Here is an 8,361-nt window from a genome sequence, read left to right on the forward strand (position 1 = left end):
GTGGCTGCAGTGGAGTCATTCAGATTCCTGGGAACCACCATCTCACAGGACCTGAAGTAGGACACTCACATTGACTCCATTGTGAAAAAGGCCCAGCAGAGGTTGTACTTCCTTCGTCAACTGAAAAATGTAAACCTGCCACAGGCACAGATGACACAGTTTTACTTAGCTGTTATTGAGTCGGTTCTGTGCTCTTCTATAACTGTCTGGTTTGGGTCAGCCAGCAAATCAGATTTAAGAAGACTGCAACGGACTGTTAGGACAGCCGAAAATATCATTGGTGTGCACCTGCCCAGCCTTCAGGACTTGTACAACTCCAGAGTGAAGAAACGGGCAGGTAACATCATCAAAGACCCCTCTCACCCCGGACACAACCTGTTTGCACTTCTCCCTTCAGGCAGACGCTACAGATCTCTGTGCACTAGAACATCTAGGCATAAAAGCAGTTTTTTCCCCCATGCCATCCCCAGCTTAAACAGCTAACACATGAATGCATCACTGTTGCCAACTCTCGCGAGACAAATAAGCAACCGCAGCTTCAAAAACAAGCCCAAAACAAGCCCAGTATTTTTTGATAATTTATTATCATCAATATTATTTATTATCAATTATTTATTACCAATAAGTGAGCCCGCAACATATTAAACTGGAATTACCCTTTTATCTGAAAAGCAAAAACATAAGTTATTTGACAAAAATCAGCAAACTGCAACAAAGCAGGAACAAAACTCATCTCCAATCACCTATGAGCAGAATAGGATTGGACTGATGGAAAAGGAGAAAAATACTAGAGCTTCAAAGGGGAGCTTTAACATAGCCACATATTTATAGCCTACTAAAATATGGGCTATTCTAACCAAATCTACTCTTGGTATTTGTATAGGCCTACTTGTTTTTTTGTTTTTGTTTTTTACAGCCGTGATAATTTATACATTACAAAATATTGTAAAAATAAAAAATTTGACTGCCTTATAAAGGAAAAAAGTAATCCCACTCATCTACGTCTACTACTATCATCGCTTGGATTACAGCGTCACGCGCCTTCTTTTTGAACGTGATTTTTCTTCAATCCCTCATTGAAGAAAAATCACATTCAAAAAGAAGGCGCGTGCGGAGGGGGGGGGATATTTGACAAATTACGCTACAGCACTTATATTTTTGCACTGATTGGCTATTAACTGTGAGCAGACTGAGTGTCAATCAGTGCATTGGAGAATACAGTGAACATAAATGAAAAGAAATGAAGTTGCTTGTCAGGTTTTCCTAACAAGCAACCATATTTTTTTAAATAAGCCCAAAAAACCGCAACCCGCGACCCGGAATTTTTTCACGCAACTTTACAAAAAAAGAAGCCCAAAGTCGCGTATAATACTCTGGTATGCATGTACTGTATGCATGTACCAGGAGCACCTTAAACCACAACAAATTCCTTGTGTGTTTGCGCACACCTGGCGAATAAAGCTAATTCTGATTCTGATTCTGATTTTTAAAAGCACGAAAAAGAACTTGCGCTGTTCCTCAGGAGGCTTTCTGTGTATGCGCTCATATGGCCCACTCATAATCATGTTAAATAACTGTGATTACAATATTGACCAAAATAATCGTGATTATTATTTTTGCCATAATCGAGCAGCCGTAGTATGAATATATTAACACAAATGGCGAATGTTTGAAAGAAAAGCATATTAGGTTTTCTAGAGCTAATCAATTTGAATAATTATGTAGTAAGTATAAAATAATTATTTCAGACATAATTCATGGCCGCACATTTTGCATAAATAGTGTTTAAATATTAACATTTTAGTACAAAAATATTGGATATAATAATACAGAATATCTGGTCTGGTGGTCGCATACGGTCTAGCCACAAAAGTTTGAATATTTCAGAGCTCAAATTTCACATTCGCATAAAAAGCTATAGCTTTTTACATACATAAAAAATATAAAATAAAATAGCACAGCAAGCACTACTAATTATAGATTTATCTATCAGAAGGCTTGAGGAACTATGCTTCAAAATCCATTTCACAGTTGATTGCAATTTTATTGATTATCAGTCATAAACTTTCATTTTAGTTTACATACATGTAGCTAACATACAGAAAGATATTATGCTGTGGACATTGTCAACTCATACAAGTCCTGTTTGCTGAAGGGGAAACTGCTTTGTTAATGATCCATTTTATTGTTCTATCCACACACTGGCTAGTTCTCCCGTTCACCTTTTGTTCTCTTTCCACCCCGTGAATTTATGGACACTGGGCTGTTTTTGGTAAATGACCCGATGTCGTGGAGTAATTTTGCTTAGCCCCGAGCACTATAGTTTGGACTTTAATTTATCTGAGCAGGCTACACTGAGAGCAAGTCTATGCAGTTCCAGTGGTTGATCATGCAACCAGCAGCAAAAAGCCATGACCATATGTCTTCCCCCGGCGTGTGGGAGTAAAGACCAGAGCAGGTGCTCGGCTGCCTTTCCCGGCTGTTGCAGGCCTGAGTGCAAGTCGACGGGAGGGAAAACATGATTACTCAAATAAAGATCCGCTGATAGGGAGGAAAACAAGTCTACTCAAACATCTGCAGCCAGTGCTTAAACCCACAGTTCGTCTCCGTCCAAATGTGGAAAGGGGAAAAATCTAAGCCCTCTTTCTGGGCTGTTATGAGTATGATTTCATTATAATGTTTCCAGACCAGTGCTGTGGTGAATTTTGAGGAGAAAAACTGATATCAGGAGATGGATTTTGCTCATTACAGGGAAAGAATAAATCAATGTGCATGATGAATTTTACATTAGGAATTGAATTTAAGTTACATTTGTGTAACAGCTGAATTGCTGTAAAATGCGTAATAATTATTAAATATTAGCTGCCAACTTTATTGCAGTCATGCTGAAAGAAAAAACAGTGCTGAAGAGCCCAAAAATTAATATTACATCATCATCTATTCATCTTCATGTCATTCCAAACCTGTATGGCTCAATTGACTTTCAATGCATTTTGTGTTTTTGATCTTACTTTCTTCCACAGATGAAAATCAGACAAGTTTGGAACAACATGAGGGTGGATAATGATGACAAAATTTTAATTTTTAGGTGATAAAGTGCTTCTGCAGTAACTTGCATGAGAGAGTACACTGTATCCAAAAGCATAAAAGCAACTAAACTTGTGGTTTAGTGACACCTAAAATGTACCACGCCTGACTTGAGTTGCCAGTTCTTCCTGCATGTGCTCTGTACTGATGTGACATTCTCCTGCAAGCATTAAATCGGGCTAATAGTCTCTCTTTTCCATTTATCTAATCTTTTAGAGATATGACTCAGAGGTCTGACACACCGAGATTTCATTTCCTTGCAACACTTAATGCTAAACTACAAATTAAACCCATTTACAATGGATTCCAAAAGAATTGCTGTTATATAATGAAAATTCATAAACATATATCTGAACATTTTTATCCATTTCTGCTTAACACTTTTGGACAGACAGAGCACCATAATACCTCTTATGTGAGGGTGAATGGATTTAACTGAAGTTTTACACATTTTCTAAATGAAATGTCCTGCCTGTTGTCTCATCTTGTTAATTGTGTGTTTTCATAGCTTTGTTTTAATGCTGTATTAATTTACAGTATACAGGTGCATCTCAATAAATTATAATGTCGTGGAAAAGTTCATTTATTTCAGTAATTCAACTCAAATTGTGAAACTTGTGTATTAAATAAATTCAATGCACACAGACTGAAGTAGTTTAAGTCTTTGGTTCTTTTAATTGTGATGATTTTGGCTCACATTTAACAAAAACCCACCAATTCACTATCTCAACAAATTAGAACACTTCATAAGACCAATAAAAAAAACATTTCTAGTGAATTGTTGGCCTTCTGGAAAGTATGTTAATTTACTGTACATGTACTCAATACTTGGTAGGGGCTCCTTTTGCTTTAAGTACTGCCTCAATTCGGCGTGGCATGGAGGGGATCAGTTTGTGGCACTGCTGAGGTGGTATGGAAGCCCAGGTTTCTTTGACAGTGGCCTTCAGCTCATCTGCATTTTTTGGTCTCTTGTTTCTCATTTTCCTCTTGACAATACCCCAGAGATTCTCTATGGGGTTCAGGTCTGGTGAGTTTGCTGGCCAGTCAAGCACACCAACACCATGGTCATTTAACCAACTTTTGGTGCTTTTGGCAGTGTGGGCAGGTGAAAAATCCTGCTAGAAAATGAAATCAGCATCTTCAAAAAGCTGATCAGCAGAAGGAAGCATGAAGTGCTCCAAAATGTCTTGGTAAACGGGTGCAGTGACGTTGGTTTTCAAAAAACACAATGGACCAACACCAGCAGATGACATTGCACCCCAAATCATCACAGACTGTGGAAACTTAACACTGGACTTCAAGCAACTTGGGCTATGAGCTTCTCCACCCTTCCTCCAGACTCTAGGACCTTGGCTTCCAAATGAAATACAAAACTTGCTCTCATCTGAAAAAAGGACTTTGGACCACTGGGCAACAGTCCAGTTCTTCTTCTCCTTAGCCCAGGTAAGACGCCTCTGACGTTGTCTGTGGTTCAGGAGTGGCTTAACAAGAGGAATACGACAACTGTAGCCAAATTCCTTGACACGTCTGTGTGTGGTGGCTCTTGATGCCTTGACCCCAGCCTCAGTCCATTCCTTGTGAAGTTCACTCAAATTCTTGAATCGATTTTGCTTGACAATCCTCATAAGACTGCGGTTCTCTCGGTTGGTTGTGCATCTTTTTCTTCCACACCTTTTCCTTCCACTCAACTTTCTGTTAACATGCTTGGATACAGCACTCTATGAACAGCCAGCTTCTTTGGCAATGAATGTTTGTGGCTTACCCTCCTTGTGAAGGGTGTCAATGATTGTCTTCTGGACAACTGTCAGATCAGCAGTCTTCCCCATGATTGTGTAGCCTAGTGAACCAAACTGAGAGACCATTTTGAAGACTCAGGAAACCTTTGCAGGTGTTTTGAGTTGATTAGCTGATTGGCATGTCACCATATTCTAATTAGTTGAGATAGTGAATTGGTGGGTTTTTGTTAAATGTGAACCAAAATCATCACAATTAAAAGAACCAAAGACTTAAACTACTTCAATCTGTGTGCATTGAATTTATTTAATACACGAGTTTCACAATTTGAGTTGAATTACTGAAATAAATAAACTTTTCCACGACATTCTAATTTATTGAGATGCACCTATATATGCACTATATTCAAATGCACTAATTCCCAGCCTCAACCCATTCAGAAGTACCAGTACTTACATAGATACCTATACATAGTAGCCAGAAAGAAATGCTAATTTTAAAGAAAAACGTCAGACGTACTTAAACTCGTGTATTAAATAAATTCAATGCACACAGATTGAAGTAGTTTAAGTCTTTGGTTCTTTTAATTGTGATGATTTTGGCTCATATTTAACAAAAACCCACCAATTCACTGTCTCAACAAATTAGAATATGGTGACATGCCAATTAGCTAATCAACTCAAAACACCTGCAAAGGTTTCCTGAGTCTTCAAAATGGTCTCTCAGTTTGGTTCACTAGGCTACACAATCATGGGGAAGACTGCTGATCTGACAGTTGTCCAGAAGACAATCATTGACACCCTTCACAAGGAGGGTAAGCCACAAACATTCATTGCCAAAGAAGCTGGCTGTTCACAGAGTGCTGTATCCAAGCATGTTAACAGAAAGTTGAGTGGAAGGAAAAAGTGTGGAAGAAAAAGATGCACAACCAACTGAGAGAACCGCAGCCTTATGAGGATTGTCAAGCAAAATCGATTCAAGAATTTGAGTGAACTTCACAAGGAATGGACTGAGGCTGGGGTCAAGGCATCAAGAGCCACCACACACAGACGTGTCAAGGAATTTGGCTACAGTTGTCGTATTCCTCTTGTTAAGCCACTCCTGAACCACAGACAACGTCAGAGGCGTCTTACCTGGGCTAAGGAGAAGAACTGTACTGTTGCCCAGTGGTCCAAAGTCCTCTTTTCAGATGAGAGCAAGTTTTGTATTTCATTTGGAAACCAAGGTCCTGGAGTCTGGAGGAAGGGTGGAGAAGCTCATAGTCCAAGTTGCTTGAAGTCCAGTGTTAAGTTTCCACAGTCTGTGATGATTTGGGGTGCAATGTCATCTGCTGGTGTTGGTCCATTGTGTTTTTTGAAAACCAACGTTACTGCACCCGTTTACCAAGAAATTTTGGAGCACTTCATGCTTCCTTCTGTTGACCAGCTTTTTGAAGATGCTGATTTCATTTTCCAGCAGGGTTTGGCACCTGCCCACACTGCCAAAAGCATCAAAAGTTGGTTAAATGACCATGGTGTTTGGTGTGCTTGACTGGCCAGCAAACTCACCAGACCTGAACCCCATAGAGAATCTATGGGGTATTGTCAAGAGGAAAATGATAAACAAGAGACCAAAAAATGCAGATGAGCTGAAGGCCACTGTCAAAGAAACCTGGGCTTCCATACCACCTCAGCAGTGCCACAAACTGATCACCTCCATGCCACGCCGATTTGAGGCAGTAATTAAAGCAAAAGGAACCCCCTCCAAGTATTGAGTACATGTACAGTATATGAACATACTTTCCAGAAGGCCAACATTTCACTAAAAATGTTTTTTTTATTGTCTTATGAAGTATTCTAATTTGTTGAGATAGTGAATTGGTGGGTTTTTGTTAAATGTGAGCCAAAATCATCACAATTAAAATAACCAAAGACTTAAACTACTTCAGTCTGTGTGCATTGAATTTATTTAATACACGAGTTTTACAATTTGAGTTGAATTACTGAAATAAATGAACTTTTCCACGACATTCTAATTTATTGAGATGCACCTGTATGTTGTATAAAACGTGTATATATATATATGTAGGCTGTTGACGCATAACATCTTCTTGGACTTCTCTTTTTCATCAACATCAAGATTTTTAGATTGAAATTAATGGGTTGTTGACGCATTACATGTCCCAGGACTTTTCTTTTTTATCAACGTCAAGGTTTTTTTAGATTCAAATTAATGCTTCTAAACTGAAGTGTATATCTGTTCTGAGACTGGTGATCTCTTTTAATTTTAATTTTGGTTCATTTTAAATGACCAGGTGTGATTTTATTTATTTATTTGTTTGTTTATTTATCTAAATTAACTGCAAATATTCCATGTGTTCTCTAATGAATTTGAGTTCATTTCAAGTTCATTTTGAGTTCAACTGCATGCATACAATTATATAAAAAAATAAATGAAAACTGCAAAATGCAGACATAATTCATGTCCTCTGATATTTAACATAATAATATCTATAATTGTCATTGATTAATTAATCATCATTAATTTAAAAAATAAACATTATTAATTCTCGAGTAGTTTCCATGTAATTTGTAAAAATCAATTTGTGTTGTTTGTGTTGTGCTGAAATGATATAAGCTGGTTTCTCTCATACAAAGATTCTTTTGAAATATTATTCTAATGTATACTGTATTGAGTGTGCATTGCTGCTATAATTAAATCGTGTTCACTTTTGTTGGCAGCCATCAAAGATGTGCTGTTTACTGCAGCCTGTCACTCCGTCTGTAGTCTAAAGAAGTATGAATCGACATTGAGAGGTGAGGACAGAGACAGACATTGGTTAAGGCTCAGTCAGACATAAGAGATCTGCATTTGTTTCCTCTGGTAAGAGTGAGAGAGGAACTTGAGCCCTCTGTGTTTTCTTGTAACACAGCTCTTTGTCTTTTTCCCTGCTGGAAGAGAGCTCATCTTCTTTTCTCAACTTTGCAAGCCGTAAGGTCCCCCTCCCTTCATCAGCCTCAGATGTGTGAAAGCTTTTCGCCATTCTGAGCTCAAAAGGGCACCATTAGCTTCTCTTGAAGGTGGTGTGATGATAGTCCAGTAAAATGTCATTGTCTAATCAGAAGAAGATGCAATAAGCAGCTTGATGGTGGCTCATATTTCCAAATTACACCATTTTTGTGTTTGTGTTTATAGCTTTGTGCTCTGTTATCAGCTTGAAATTGGCATGTGGGCACTAAAGAGTATGTACGTATTATTTGAGAGTCTCGTTCACATTAAGAGCATTCCTTTTAAGATTTCCATCTGACTTTTTTTTACGAAAATGTTATCCATTTGTTGGATGACTTCATCTGTGTGTGTGTGTGTGTGTGTGTGTGTGTGTGTATCTAAGATATAAGAACAATTATATATGTAACAATATGTGTGTGTGTGTGTGTGTGTGTGTGTGTGTCATTGTTAAGCCAGCTAATTGTCCTTATATCACATTAATTAGAATAGCTATATCTGCATACACACACACACACACACACACACATATATATATATATATATATATATATA

The sequence above is a fragment of the Sinocyclocheilus rhinocerous genome, unplaced genomic scaffold (assembly GCF_001515625.1).
Source record: "Sinocyclocheilus rhinocerous isolate Xijiao unplaced genomic scaffold, SAMN03320098_v1.1 scaffold392, whole genome shotgun sequence".
Taxonomy (NCBI): Eukaryota; Metazoa; Chordata; class Actinopteri; order Cypriniformes; family Cyprinidae; genus Sinocyclocheilus; species Sinocyclocheilus rhinocerous.